Genomic DNA, 15,040 nt, shown 5'->3' with positions numbered 1-15,040 from the left:
ATGTAGTTCTTTTAACGTGATAAGATGTCCCAAGGTGTCCGCTGAAAGATGCCTCAAGCTGGTATTTAATTGTGGGTGATAATGCTCCAAACGGCCACCTCATCTGGCTGGAAATTATAATCTTAACCCTGTTGCTATTTGTGTGACAAGGCTGCTCCTAACATCACAAAATGATGCCCTTTGGCCCATCAAATACGTGTCAAAAATACAGTACAACCTACTCTGGTTCCACTTTTCCGCATTAGGTCCATAGCCTTGAATGTAATGTCCGTTCAAGCATTCATCCAAATACTTTCCAGATGCCCACCACCCCCTGGGTAAATGAGATTTTCCTCCAATCTGCTCCAAGCCTCTAGCCTTTCACTTTAAAATGATCTGCCCTTACCTGGAACAAAGGCACCTGATCTAAGTTTGTTCGTCATAAATTTATACCAATTCTAATAGCCAGTATCAAATTTGAACACAAGACTGCTGACATCTGGAAAACAACAAGCCAATGTGGTGGTGCCATAGGTGTCAGTTACAAAGTTACTGCTTTGTAATTTATTGAGTGCTTTAGGCTGTTGAAGCAGCTTCATTCAGCTGTTTGATTATCATTGGTGTATACTGTACTGTGGTTTTTCTGATCATTCTTTAGAGTTTAACACTGGGTCAAACAGGTCCACTGTGTTCCGTGCCCCTCAGGCACCTGTAAATGCTGCCAGCCCCATCTTGCAGACTGAGCTCCAGCCACAAGTAGATACAATTCAGCGTGAATTCCCATCCAGAGGCTTAGGAGAACATGTGCACAGACTTATCAACAATTTCACCTCTTCTAAATGGAAGAACTACCTTGTTACCTTGTACCCTTACTCCTTTTTCTTTTACTATTTTCTCCCTAATCTGTTTATAAACTACCTTCAATACAATTTCACTACATGTTCTGTGTGTAGTATGCAGTTGCTATAATGAATTTGTTTGACCTTGTTGCAGTTCCTTTAAAGATATGAAAAAGGAGCAGACTCAGACCCTTTGGCCTTTCAAACCTGATTCTCCATTCAGTAAGATCTGTAATTTGCTGATCTGTTTTGAATTCCACATTTCCATCTACTCTGTTAACCCTGGGATTCTCTGACTAACAAATCCACCCCCCGCTGCCTTAAAAATATTCAGTGAGCCCCCTCCATCTCCACTGTCTTCTGAGGCAGTATGTTCCAAAGTCTCTCAACTCTCTGACAGAGAGGAAAACCCTGAAAGGGTGAGCCTTTTGTTCAATACAACACCCATGACTGTGGACTGACCTGTGAGAGGGGTCCTCCTGTTCATGCCCACCTTGTCAAGGCCATCAGAATGTTCAACTTCAATCAAGTCACTGCACACTGTCCTGAACTCCAATCCCAGTCTGTCCAACCTTTCCTCCTCAGTCAATGTACTCATTCCACCTGTCGGGCTAGCAAACCTCTTCTGAACCAGCTCCAATACATTTACATCTTTTCTTAAATCAACAGTCCAAAACTGTTCAGTGTGAGGGATGTGGTCTGACCGATTTGAGTGTGCCTCGCTGTTCAATCAGTTCAGTCAAAACTAAGCCAATCTTTGCCACAGGCTGGAGTGAAAGATGTTTCCTTCTCTGCAGTGTGTTCATCTTTAGTCTGATGAAAAACTCCAATATTCACCGATAAGTAGCTAATGATCCATGATGCCCTCACTCTCTTTGCATCAGTCCCTGGCATCCTCTAATCCCAAAGGATTGATTGCATTTGGAAGCAGTGCATCTTGCAGGTAGCATTGCCATTTTTTATGTTTGTGTTGCATACGTTGCCATCAAAAATGCTGTTGTTGTATACTTTACATAAAAATCAAATGCAACAAATGAATAATTGATGTCAAGCCATTCTGTTGTCTCGGTTGATGCCTTATGATAATTATGATGCCTTTCATTCTAATTGCTCGAAAGAATTATTTGTGACGAGATTGGAAACAAAGAATCTTGCAAAGCCTGGGGCTACTGTAACAAAACAAAAGCCTCAAATGGAATCTTCCTCCATACAGCAACAAAGCGAGGAAAGGCTGATGTGTTCTTTCCAGGAAAGACTGGGACTAAAATGGCATCACTTATTAATGAGTCACCGGTTCATCTGAAACTGCAAGTTTCAAAGATGGCAAGTACCAGCTGTATTCCTGGTTATTTTATCAACTACCTGGGAGTGTAACAGTGAGAATCCTTGAACGAATTTAAATCAGCATGTTGTTGTGTCCTTTCTAGGCGGAACAGCACCACTAGTGTCTTATAGTGGGATGAAGAATATTGTTCTAGCTTTATTCTAAATTATTTAGCACTTGTTGCTTATAGCAGTAAATATTTTAATTCTCAGCTATGTAACTTGAAACTGTATAACTGATCAAAATGAAACTGGGCTGAGTTGGCTCAGCTCTGTATGCTAAATGTAAGTGATACATTTAGAGCATCCAACACCGAGACCCTGCTGCCCATCCAATCTGTGCCAACCTGTCTACATCCCATGCCACTAGGTGGGCATTGCATGGATGAAATTGGCACACGTGAGGCATCTGAGGTTTTGCGGAAAGTTGTTTTCATCCAGAGGCTGGAGTGCACCTTCTATAGAAGCTGGTGGTTTCTGTACCCCATCTTCCTGGACCACTTGAATTTTTGCTTTCACCTTGCCAGCTGGAAAGTCATTCCAGGTACCAATGATTATTTGCAAGGTGAAGTGTTCTCTGGAGAATCTGGGTGCACTGTTGGGAAGAGCAATAGAGGCAGGAAACCTCATGAACTTCAAAAATACTAAGATGAGCACTTGAAATGATGTAACGTTCAAGGCTATGGGGCCAAGTGCTGGAAAGTGGGATTGAGTTAATAGGTGGGTACAGATTTGATGGGCCAAAGGGCCTCTTCTGTGCTGTACAGCTCAGCTGGACCCAGCAATGAGCAGCCATGCCAGAGCAGCACTGGCATGAGCAATGGTATGGCAGAAGGCTCCTGTTTTTAAATGGCTGTATGTTGGAAGGTGAGAATAAAGTGGGGTACCCCTTTCCGGGATGAGTGTCCTGTACAGATTGAATAAAAGATCTTCAGTCTCGACAATACTTGTGGTTCTCGGAACTTGCCCTGATATTTGGATTACCAATGGACTGCTTAAGGGCCAATCTCTCTTTTTTTTTGAGAAGGGACTAATATTCTCCCCCATTTTCACCATACAAAAAGAAATTGACAGTGTTGTCAGTTAAATTAGCAAATGCTTGTGAATTTAAATCACTCTATTGAGGAGGTGGAAGCCTGGTTCTGAACTATGGTGAGTTCTAGATACCAACATTTTTGTTATGCTTGCAGTTGAGTTCAGTCAGAAAGTGACTGGGCAACATAACAATAGACTTCTAACTATGAATCCAGTGAGTATGGAGAATGAAACTTTTATACATGGGTTTTGTTAATCATCCTACAAATTAGTTAAATGTTTTGACATGAACTTGACAACTGTTGTCTATTATCGCTAACCTTATTTTGTTCGCCACTAGATTGGTTGTGCCACAACCAACCAGCAACATTAGATTTGTAAAACAAAGTAAAATCAAACCACAAAGTGTAGAATTTGAGACCGATAAACAAAACTATTTATTTTTTAGATTAGGCAAATAAGGACTGCAATAAATAATTCAGAGGGTGTCTGATCACATCTAAGCATTTGGTTTATTGAGAAAAGTAAACAAAAGAAGTGGACAAAATTTGTCAGTGGGCACAACAGTGGCATTAAAGTACTGAATGTCGTGCAGAAAAAGAATGAACCTGACCTTTAGTCTCTGAGGATTGCATTAAATGTAATAGTTATGAAAACCTATGACTCTTGGAAGTTGTTGAATCAAGATATATTGAATATAGGTGCTAAACTGAATCTCAAGAGCTGTTTCAGCTTTGACTGCAAGTGCAGAATTCAAGGGGACACAGGCCCGGGTTAGTGAGGTTACGATATCAGAGAACACTTTACCTTGCACATAATCATTGGTACCTGGAATGAGTTTCCAGTTGGCAAAGTGAAAGCAAAAATTCAAGTAGTCCAGGAAGATGGAGTAAAGAAACCGCCAGCTTCTATGGATGGGCTGATAGACTATTTATTCATAGACCACATAATGATGTGAATTGAATTTCCGGTGATCTGCCTGATGGAGGGAGGCTGGAAATTGTGAAATGTGCCCATGTAGTTTGCTTTGTGTCAACATCTGGAAAAACATGGCCTTTTCATGCTTTTAAGGATGTCTACTGCTTCCTTTATTACAATTTCAGATGGAGCAAAATTTACAATTGATCTGAAAGAATTTTTGATTTGATTTTGTTTTTAAACTAAACTTGCATTTGAGAAATGCAAGATCTTAAGGATTTAGAATCTAATTCTGTAGAACAAAGAACGAAGAAAATTACAGCACAGGAGCAGGCCCTTCAGCCCTCCAAACCTACGCTGACCCAGTTCCTCTATCTAAACTTGTCACCTACTTTCCATGAATATGTATCCCTCTGCTCCCTGCCCATTCATGTATCTGTCTAGATACATCTTAAATGACATTATTGTGGCCACCTCTAACACCTCCACTGGCAACGTGTTCCAGGCACCCACCACCCTCTGCATAAAGAACTTTCCACACGTATCTCCCTTAAACTTTTCCCCTTTCACCTTGAAATCGCGATCCCTAGTAATTGAGCCGCCCCACTCTGGGGCGGAAAAAGCTTCTTGCTATCCACCCTGTATATACCTGTCATGATTTTGTCGACCTCAATCAGGTTTCTCCCCCCCCCCCCCCCCTCAACTTCCGTCTTTCTAATGTAAATAATCCTAATCTACTCAACCTTTCTTAATAGCTAGCGCCCTCCATACCAGGCAACATCCTGGTGAACCTCCTCTGCACCCTCTCCAAAGCATCCACATCCTTTTGGTAATGTGGCGACCAGAACTGTACGCTGTATTCCAAATGTGGTCGAACCAAAGTCCTGTGTAAACCAAAGTCATTTAATGTGAACACTCCCATGGATGTACAGTATACTTCATATGTTCTTAATCCGTGCCCTCAAGTAGACAGTCCATTGAAATGGGCAGATGAAAAGCAGATGCAAATTAATGAGAAGAAATGTTTTGTTGTTTTTGATATGAGAAACAAAGTTTTTGTACGTCCTGCAGCAAATTTGATATATTTTAAGGGATATGCTCATGTCATACCATGTGACCTAATATTATTGAGGTCTCAGTCTGCATCTTACTGTGACCTCTGACAGTGTGGCATGCTGAGGGGGGTGTGCCACAGTCCATCAGAATTGTTTCGTATAAGCTCAGTCACACAAGCGCTTGTGAGTATAATGTTCATGTGTAACTACCAGGAGCCGTAATAAAAATTCACTGGTACGTGACTCGCGTCATTTGTATGTTATGGGAGTTACGTAATTATCACATCATAATAATTGCTGATCATTAGCTGTTGCAAAGCATCACTGGTAGTAAACACCAGTAACTGCTTATAAAAGAATCCTCATTGAAGGTTAGACAGTCCTGATCATAAACTACTTGGCAGACCAACAACAATAATTTATGTGAGTAGAGATCTCCAATTTAACTAGCCTGGAGGCAGACTTGCCTTCTTTCGAGTTAAAGTTCAAGACTTCTCGCTCTCCCTCGCTCTCCCTCCCTTGCTCTCCCTCACTCTCCCTCCCTTGCTCTCCCTTCACACTATTCCCCATCTCATGTTGCAGTCATAATACATTTTAATGGGTTTAAAATCAAAATTTGACAGCTCGAAGTCTTCCTACTGGCTTGTAACGAACTTTGGCAATTAAAAGATACTGTCAGTTTAGCTACAGAGCCCTTCTGTTGGAGGAGGAAAAGAAAACCCTGTGTTTTAAGTACTAAAAGGTGATGTTTCTAAACATAAAGAAGCTTACCTCTGTGTAATGGTCAGTTGGCTACCAAAGCTATTATGACATCACTCCTCCTTTCATGCAAGCTACCTCTGGTGGCTAAAACGTATTACAACAGGCCTTTATCTGTTAAGGGACAGACCCACACACAGCAAAATATCTTAGAGGCTGCAGCCATGAAAAATAAGGGCACAAAACCGCATAGAAACAGGCTTCTTGGCCAACGTTGTCTATGGTGACTCACAATACCAAACTAATCCTTTTGACCTGCAAATAAAAGAACAGGACAATCACGCTCTCTACTTGTCCTGTCGTATCATCAACTGGGATGATTAAAATAGTTCAGTTTTCATGTTCTGATTAACATACAGCATAATTAGATGTACTGTTGCATTTGGTCAATATGTATAAAATTGACTATAATACCATGTGAAACAAGCAATTCACTGGATATGTCAACCCATCAAATTGTTTTGTCCTCTATTGTATGCCTCTGTTGAAGAAACAAGTATTTCATAGATGCATGAGTATTTTACAGACTATCACATTCTGAGTAGTCAATTTTGGGTTAACAGTTCTCTATGGGATTTCAGAGTGTCTGAGCAGCTCTGTCTAGCCAGCCAGGTTCTTTTGTTTCCTAGTGGAGGAGGCTGTGTCTTATTTAAAGCATCCCTTTTTCTTTCTGATAGAATTGGTGCTGGACTGGGATAATATAGTTTGAGTTGGCTTGTTTGAGCTATGCAGAATTTGACATTGCAATTGATGCTACATTCATTCAATGTGAAGCTGTGATTTTCAGAAGCCACATTGCCATTGCCAGTGTGGAGCTGGGGTTGGATAGAATCATCCTCCGCAATACTGAAGCATAATTGTCTGCTGAGCTAACTGAGATTTTGGGAAAGGCATTAGCAATTCTTTGTGTGCGGCTTCTCTGTCAAATATTATATTCAGTGTGTTAGTCTATTTCCTTCTATGACAGTCTAATATGACAATTTCTAATGAAGTATTAGATTCATTCAATGCAGCATAAATTGGAATATATTTAATCTTTTGATGTCAAGCTCCACACACACCACGTTCAACAGGAGAGTACGAAAGCACACAGAGGCTCTTTGTGATTGGTTTCCATGCCTTTTATAAATGAACAACTGCATTTAAGATGTTCTTCCTTTTAGAATAACACTGTAACATAACATCCATCACTTAGCACGAATTAGATTTTAGTAATAGTTCTTTAACTCTCATGTCAAATTTATAAAAGTTTCTGGCTCAGAGTTCCAGAAACCCTGTTTATTTAGCAGAGGATTTCAGATTATAGGCTCTTATGGAATTGGTTTATTCAGCACAGTGATGACTACTAGCTAAATGGAAATCTTGTGTTCAGCAATTTAAGAGATAATTCACAAGCCTTGAAAGGTTTGCTATCATGTTGATTTTGTTGCAGCTCTGTGCCAGTGAGTCACCACAGCAGAATGAATTGTCCAAGTTGTACCGAGATATTTTGATGGATATTTGCAAAGTTCTCTGAAATGAAATATGTCAAACAATCAAAAGTACAAGAAGTCTGAAAACCTTCTGGATGTGTATCCCTATGCAAAGCTCAGTTCAGTTTTGCCCTACTTGTCTTTCGCTGTGTCTGAATATCCTCAAGTTTTATTCAGCAAAGGGTTGAATTCCATGATGCTGTATATTTGGCTATGTAGGATAGCCAGCTTTAGCTTGTGTTGACCATGCCACTGAAAGCCACAGAGACCACTGAGTTGGTGAGATTGTAAACCCTTCTCCTTGTTTTAAAATGCCACCATGATCTAGCCCTTCTCTTTCTATGTAGTGCAGCCTTCACCCTGTAGCCCTCTCTTTACCCCTGTTCTCAAACAATCCTGATCTAGAGCACACTGGATCTTCTTTGCCATATTGTTGCCAGTCATATGGCAGAATTGTTAGGGTACAGAGGAGGTCATTTGGCCTATCACTCCTGCATTAGCTCTTCAAACAGGTCACATTACCTGATGTTAATCTCTTGCTTTTCCCCATTCTGTTACGCACCATTTCTATCTTACCAACCATCCAACGCCTCAACTGAACCTACTTCCACCACATTTCCAGGCTATGCATTCCTATTCTTACTACTAGCTGAGTGGACAAGTTTGTTTTTACTCTCACATCATCTTGCTGCTTTTGCATATCACTATAAATCTATTCCTTCTTGTTCTTGCTCCTCTTATAAGTGTGAACAGCTTCTCCCTATCTACTCTGTCCAGCCCGCTCATGATTTTAAAAGCTCAATCAAATCTCCTCCTGGCTTATTTCTCTCCAAGGAGAACAGTCCTGACTTCCCAACCTATCCTCTTAATGGAAGTTTCTTATCCCTGGAATCATTGTTGTAAATTGCTTCTGCACACTGATACACTCACTTCTTTCCTATAATGTGGCCCCCACAACTGTACGCAATACTCCAGCTAACAATTGAGGTCTGTACAAATTCATCAACCCTGAATAGCCTATTTCCTATTAATAACAATTAATAACAATTTCTAACAATAGCAATTTCCTAACAATAGGAACTCCTATTTCCTATGTTTTGATTATAGATGGAACCTTACCACCAAGTAACACTGCACAATTAACATTGTGATACACTAAAGTGCCAGACCTATTCGCCTAGTCATAATTGTGTGTTGCACTTCGGAGGGTCTTTCATTCCTTCCATTAAGGACCCCCCCATATGCAGGCTCCCTACTTCTGCCACAGCAGTTTTGGAGATTGGCAATTGGGTTCAGGTATATAGTTGGCTAGAAGTTGGAGAGTGCATTTTCCAGTTAGTCTTGTAAACTGTCTGGCTGCTGGCTTGAAAAGCAGTCATCTGCCAATCATTGAAGAGTATGTGGCAGTTGGGACATTTTCAAAAGGAAAGGAATGGGAGAAGAAATGAATAAAATCAATTTATAGGTGTAATGAGCCTGCCAGACGTTACGTTGGCAATTGAAGAAGCACAGCTGTGTTTTTTAATATACCGATAGTTCTGCTTGAGCAAGAATAAAGTGAATCTTCAAATGTATTTTAAATGTTTTCTATTCATTTCTCTCTTTTGTTCAAAGTCGTCAGAGAGCCAAGTTAATGATTGGATTCTGTGAAGCAGCAAAGTCATACTGGAATAGTGAAAGAACACTAGCACGGAAATTGCCAAAGCACATGTATGTGAGCAAGTGACTTAATTTGATGACTTTAGGCACGTGGTGTTTGGTAGAGAGGGATCTGGTGTGAGCTGAGCTGAATGCAAACTCCATGGTTTCAATTGAGCACAGTAATGTACTGGCTTGCAGTGTCTCTGAGCGTAGCAGGCAGCACTGATGAGATGATTGCAATGTTGAAACTTGGATGGAGCACAATGACAGCAAATTAATGCACTCTGAGCAATGCAAATGCAGATTTGCAACTGTGGACTGAGAGAGTGGGTTTATTTCAGCAAAGGCATTTGAATACTTCAGCTTGCAACCCAAGTTTTTTTTGTTTCAACAGATCTTAAAATTACTCATTAATTGAGAGAATGTTGCTCCTCCTAATTCAAATCAAACAGATCTAAAGAAGCTTAGGAAGTGTGCAAAAGCTTTTAAACAGATTTTTTGTTTGGAGAACTTTCTAAATTACCTGTGAATTGGTCACTTGGCTATTTCTAGTATATGCATCCTTCCCTCCATTTTAAAAAAATACACAGAAACTTGAATTTTCTGATTGGTATTATCTTTCCATTTGGACCTTCCAGTAATCTGCTTCACTGGCTTATCTTTCAGGGATTGGAACGGTAGGAGTTCCTTTTGGGAATATCAGTGGGGTTTCAAAATTGCGTTGCTTTCATTTAATCCAGACAACAATTCTGCTCAAAATTGTGTATACACGGAACAGTTCATTATTGAGCCACTTGTCAGACATCAGTACAATTTATTTTGAGAATCCTGGATGTGAAGCAAGGGTCCATCATGCATGACACCACTCGAAGTAATGCGTGAAAATATAAAAAATCTGTGCCTCAAGTATACCACAAAATTGCATGTACAACGTAATCTTTTAATTTATTTTTATGCAATGTGAGCCTTGCTGGCAAGGCAGTTTGTTGCCCATTGCTAATTATCCTCAAAGATGCTAACCTATCTCTTTAATTGCTATAATTCATGTGGTATAGGTGGTAATAAATTTATCAGCAAGTCTGGTTGCTTGTGTATCAACGTAACCAACTATTCTGTGCACAACAACTTTCACCAAGAGGAATATGGTGAATTATCAGTTAATCTGTTGATTAAAGGTTGAAGAAGGATGTTCGCTTGCTCAGCTGAAAATGCAGTAGCTGCATCTCTTTGAATGGTGCCCTAGAATCCTGGATATGCACCAGCATAGGTATTGAAGGGCAGAGCAACAGTCGGAGAAATCAACAAGTGATAATCGTGTGATGATAGTCTGTTTGCAGAACCCTATAGATGGGCGATTGGGTAATGGAAAGGCAGACTGTTGGTGTCAAGCATACAGCTGTGTTGAGATCCAGATGAAGACTAAGATTCAGCAGGAGCACTAGAAAATGTTCAGTAACATTTTTAGAAGTTCCAAAAAGGAGGAGCATAATGTTGTCACAAGGTAACTTTCAAAAAGGTTGCTTTAATCTTTCAGCAATGCAACTAATGGTGTGACTGAAGTGTTCACATTTAAATATCGCTGGATAACCTGATCCAGATATTCCTATCAAGCCAACCTGGATTGGATTAAAAAGTACCGAATTACCTTTTTAGATGCCTGTGCTAGCGGTTCCCGGACGGGGTTTCCCATTGTGAACCTCTCCAGAAATCCCCACATCCAGCAGAAGGTAACCTTGGTAGCAACTACAGTCAGTATGTATTACAGGCGAATAGACTCAAGCTACTGGTAAACACTTATAAATAATCAGCATGTAATTAAAATTCTAGCTCCCACTGTATATGCTCGGTGCACAAACACACACGGTAAAGAAACATTGGTGTAATGGGTATAATGAGTGGAAGCAATGACTGAGAGTTCAGTACCCCATATCTACAGGGTTTGCTGAAGTGATGAATGTGCTGATGAGTAAACAGATTCAACATTTGATGTGACCGACAGAAATCTCGTGACCCCAGGAACCCCTGTTGGAAAACCTGGTATTGTTTATAAAGAATATTTCTTAGAATCAGACAACATAGGGAAAGGTAATTCGCTGCATCAAATCTCTTTGAATCCAATTTAGAGCCAGTCCTCTGTTTGCTTCCTACAGCTCAACAAATGTTTTCCCTTCAAATATAGCTCTGATTCTTCTTTGAAAGTTGGAAGTGAATTTGCTTTCACACCCTTTTCAGGCAGCACATTCCATGCACATCACCACAAATCTCTGTTTGGGAATGTTTGGCAGTACCTTTCCATCCTGAGAGTTGGTAAGAAGAGAGAATTGGATGACGTGGCCCAGGAGAGGGATGTTTGCCCCTTTCCTGCTGCCTCCCAAATTATCTGTTAGGTCCATTGGGACTTCCTCAATTTTCCAGTGATTTAGGTCTTTAAATGGTCAAATAATCGCCACTTAAGGGCCTCCATTCTCAACCATTATACCTTCACAGCAGACAAAATGTGGCTCACTTTCTGACTGGAAAACAATGACCAACTGCTTGTCCAGTTGCTTTTAGAGAAGCAGGATTCCATTGGTGAGGCCTGTGACAGAATGAGACACTCACTGACCAGCTCTTAGCAAGCTAACTTGTTCAGCTAGCTTTCTCCGTGCTTAAGTGGGGGCTGAGGGTCACCATTGAAACTGCTGGCCTCCACAGCTGACTATAAAATGAAAAATTGTGACTATTTCATTTGGGACCCACACTCATCCAAGTTTGTTGATGCGATGCTGATATTCTATTCTGTTGTCCATAAGGAGTCCCAAACTGCCAGTGTCACTCAGAGCCCTGTGCATGCCTGTTATTAATTACTCTTCCAGAACATGTGTGTCTTGTTATAACACTGTCAATGGCAATTTCCAACCAGTTTGGTTGTTGTCTAATTCTCTATTCATGCTTGGCTCAAAGGGCCAAATGGCCTGTTCCTGTTCCTATTCCCTAATGCCACAGAGGATATCGTAGCTGAGCCAGAATCTTTCTCTTTATTAAGTAAGAACAGAAAATGCTGGAAACACTCAGCAGTTCAAACAATACCTGTGGGAGGGAGAAACTGAATAGATATTTCAGTTCCCCAGCTGCTCCTCTTCTCCAAGGCTTCCCTGAAGAAAGATCGTTAACATGAAACATTTAATTCAGTTTTTTTCTCTCTCTCTCTGCAGATACAGCCAGACCTGCTGAGCATTTCCAACATTTGCTGTTTTATTTTGGGTCCTTTTCCTTGCTTGACAGGTACACACACACAGACACTTTCAGTAAAGCATACTAACTAATGATCACCCAGTGCTTATGGGGGTCCCATCATGTAATGCAGGGGTTCTGAGTTCTGACAATGCAACAATTTTGATATAGCCAAGCAGACGAAAGAGGTGAGCCTGCTGTTTGTAAGATGCTGAGAGCCCAGCTGATCCATTTGGGGAACCCACCTGATGTGTTCTGCAGGTATTGATCATGTAATGCTCAGTAGTGACGCACTGCAGATCCAAGTGGCATGTCAGCTGTCTTGCTCCACTTGCACCTTGCTTCTCTCAGATTATTGTGGATATTATCCTGCACTGAAGAGAAACAAACCAAGCATGAGAGATTTTTGATTTGTGTAAATAGTGAGGTGGTTGTTTGCTTTTTGGCTTGTGGCCAGAAACTGTGAGCAACCATGGTAACTCCTTGCAATCATTGCACAACGTCTTCCGGTTGAAATTAGGTGGAGCACTGTCAATGTATGTGACTGAAACTGATGCATAAAAACCTTAGTTAGTTCTGTGACACTGTTTCTCTGCTAACCCCTACACAATAGATTTTTCTCTTCATATTTCTTTCACTGGAGATGTTAAAAACTGGATTTCTACAGAATCTCTGAATGCCTCAAATCATTTTGCAGCGGAAGATGTACTTTTTGCATTGCAAGGCTGTAATGGAGGAAGTGGATAAGTTATTTTGCATACAGAAACAGCACAAACTGCATTGAGATAGTGACCATTATAATCTGCTTTGTTTGGTGAATTATGACAATCTATTACATCTACTCGAGGGCAGATGACACTTCAGTTGAAAGTCTCATCTGAAGAATGCTTCTCAGACAATGTAATACACTGCCGTGTCAGCATGGATTTTACACTGTCATCTTTGGCGTGGGACACCCACCACTTTCTGACACTGCAGTAAGATTGCTACCCACCATATCACCACACAATCAAACGTCTGTTATTTTCCATATTGATTCGGACTGTGATAATACTGCAGAGAATTGGATTTCTGTTTCATACCCTAGTTACTAATGAAAAAGTGATTTGTAACTGTCCTGTGCTGGATATTATTTGACTGAAAGATCTGATTAATGCACTGGGATGCTCCAGTTAGTGGAATATTTTGTCAGTTCATCTTCCTTACGTGCCTATCCTGGTGAAACAAAAAAATGATTTGTAAAATCCTACCTTTTACAGTTTCTTTAATTTCAAAACCTTTGTAGGTCTTATCAAAAATCATTACCTAACCAATTTGTATCAGTGATAATGGGAACTGCAGATGCTGGAGAATCCGAGATAATAAAATGTGAGGCTGGATGAACACAGCAGGCCAAGCAGCATCTCAGGAGCACAAAAGTTGACGTTTCGGGCCTAGACCCTTCATCAGAGAGGGGGGATGGGGTGAGGGTTCTGGAATAAATAAGGAGAGAGGGGGAGGCGGACCGAAGATGGAGAGAAAAGAAGATAGGTGGAGAGAGTATAGGTGGGGAGGTAGGGAGGGCATAGGTCAGTCCAGGGAAGAAGGACAGGTCAAGGAGGTGGGATGAGGTTAGTAGGTAGGAGATGGGGGTGCGGCTTGGGGTGGGAGGAAGGGATGCGTGAGAGGAAGAACAGGTTGGGGAGGCAGAGACAGGTTGGACTGGTTCTGGGATGCAGTGGGTGGAGGGGAAGAGCTGGGCTGGTTGTGTGGTGCAGTGGGGGGAGGGGACGAACTGGGCTGGTTTAGGATGCGGTGGGGGAAGGGGAGATTTTGAAGCTGGTGAAGTCCACATTGATACCATTAGGCTGCAGGGTTCCCAAGCGGAATTTGAGTTGCTGTTCCTGCAACCTTCGGGTGGCATCATTGTGGCACTGCAGGAGGCCCATGATGGACATGTCATCTAAAGAATGGGAGGGGGAGTGGAAATGTTTTGCGACTGGGAGGTGCAGTTGTTTGTTGCGAACCAAGCGGAGGTGTTCTGCAAAGCGGTCCCCAAGCCTCGGCTTGGTTTCCCCAATGTAGAGGAAGCCACACCGGGTACAGTGGATGCAGTATACCACATTGGCAGATGTGCAGGTGAACCTCTGCTTAATGTGGAATGTCATCTTGGGGCCTGGGATGGGGGTGAGGGAGGAGGTGTGGGGGCAAGTGTAGCATTTCCTGCGGTTGCAGGGGAAGGTGCCGGGTGTGGTGGGGTTGGAAGGCAGTGTGGAGCGAACCATTTCAACTCCCCCTCCCGTTCTTTAGATGGCATGTCCATCATGGGCCTCCTGCAGTGCCACAATGATGCCACCCGAAGTTTGCAGGAACAGCAACTCCTATTCCGCTTGGGAACCCTGCAGCCCAATGGTATCAATGTGGACTTCACCAGCTTCAAAATCTCCCCTTCCCCCACCGCATCCCTAAACCAGCCCAGAACGTCCCCTCCCCCCACTGCACCACACAACCAGTCCAGCTCTTCCCCTCCACCCACTGCATCCCAAAACCAGTCCAACCTGTCTCTGCCTCCCTAACCTGTTCTTCCTCTCACCCATCCCTTCCTCCCACCCCAAGCCGCACCCCCATCTCCTACCTACTAACCTCATCCCACCTCCTTGACCTGTCCGTCTTCCCTGGACTGACCTATCCCCTCCCTACCTCCCCACCTATACTCTCTCCACCTATCTTCTTTTCTCTCCATCTTCGGTCCGCCTCCCCCTCTCTCCCTATTTATTCCAGAACCCCCTACCCCATCCCCATCTCTGATGAAGGGTCTAGGCCCGAA

At 42.0% G+C, this 15,040-nt stretch overlaps 1 protein-coding gene across 7 annotated transcripts in view; it reads left to right on the top strand.

Moving 5' to 3' along the window:
• The window catches only part of nectin1b (nectin cell adhesion molecule 1b), a 517,671-nt gene that overhangs the window by 50,264 nt on the left and 452,367 nt on the right, over positions 1-15,040 (top strand). The window lies entirely within an intron of this gene.

The sequence above is a fragment of the Stegostoma tigrinum genome, chromosome 32 (genome assembly GCF_030684315.1).
Source record: "Stegostoma tigrinum isolate sSteTig4 chromosome 32, sSteTig4.hap1, whole genome shotgun sequence".
Taxonomy (NCBI): domain Eukaryota; kingdom Metazoa; phylum Chordata; class Chondrichthyes; order Orectolobiformes; family Stegostomatidae; genus Stegostoma; species Stegostoma tigrinum.
Note: the sequence above shows the minus strand (reverse complement) of the source record. Positions and strands in the feature narration are given on the sequence as shown.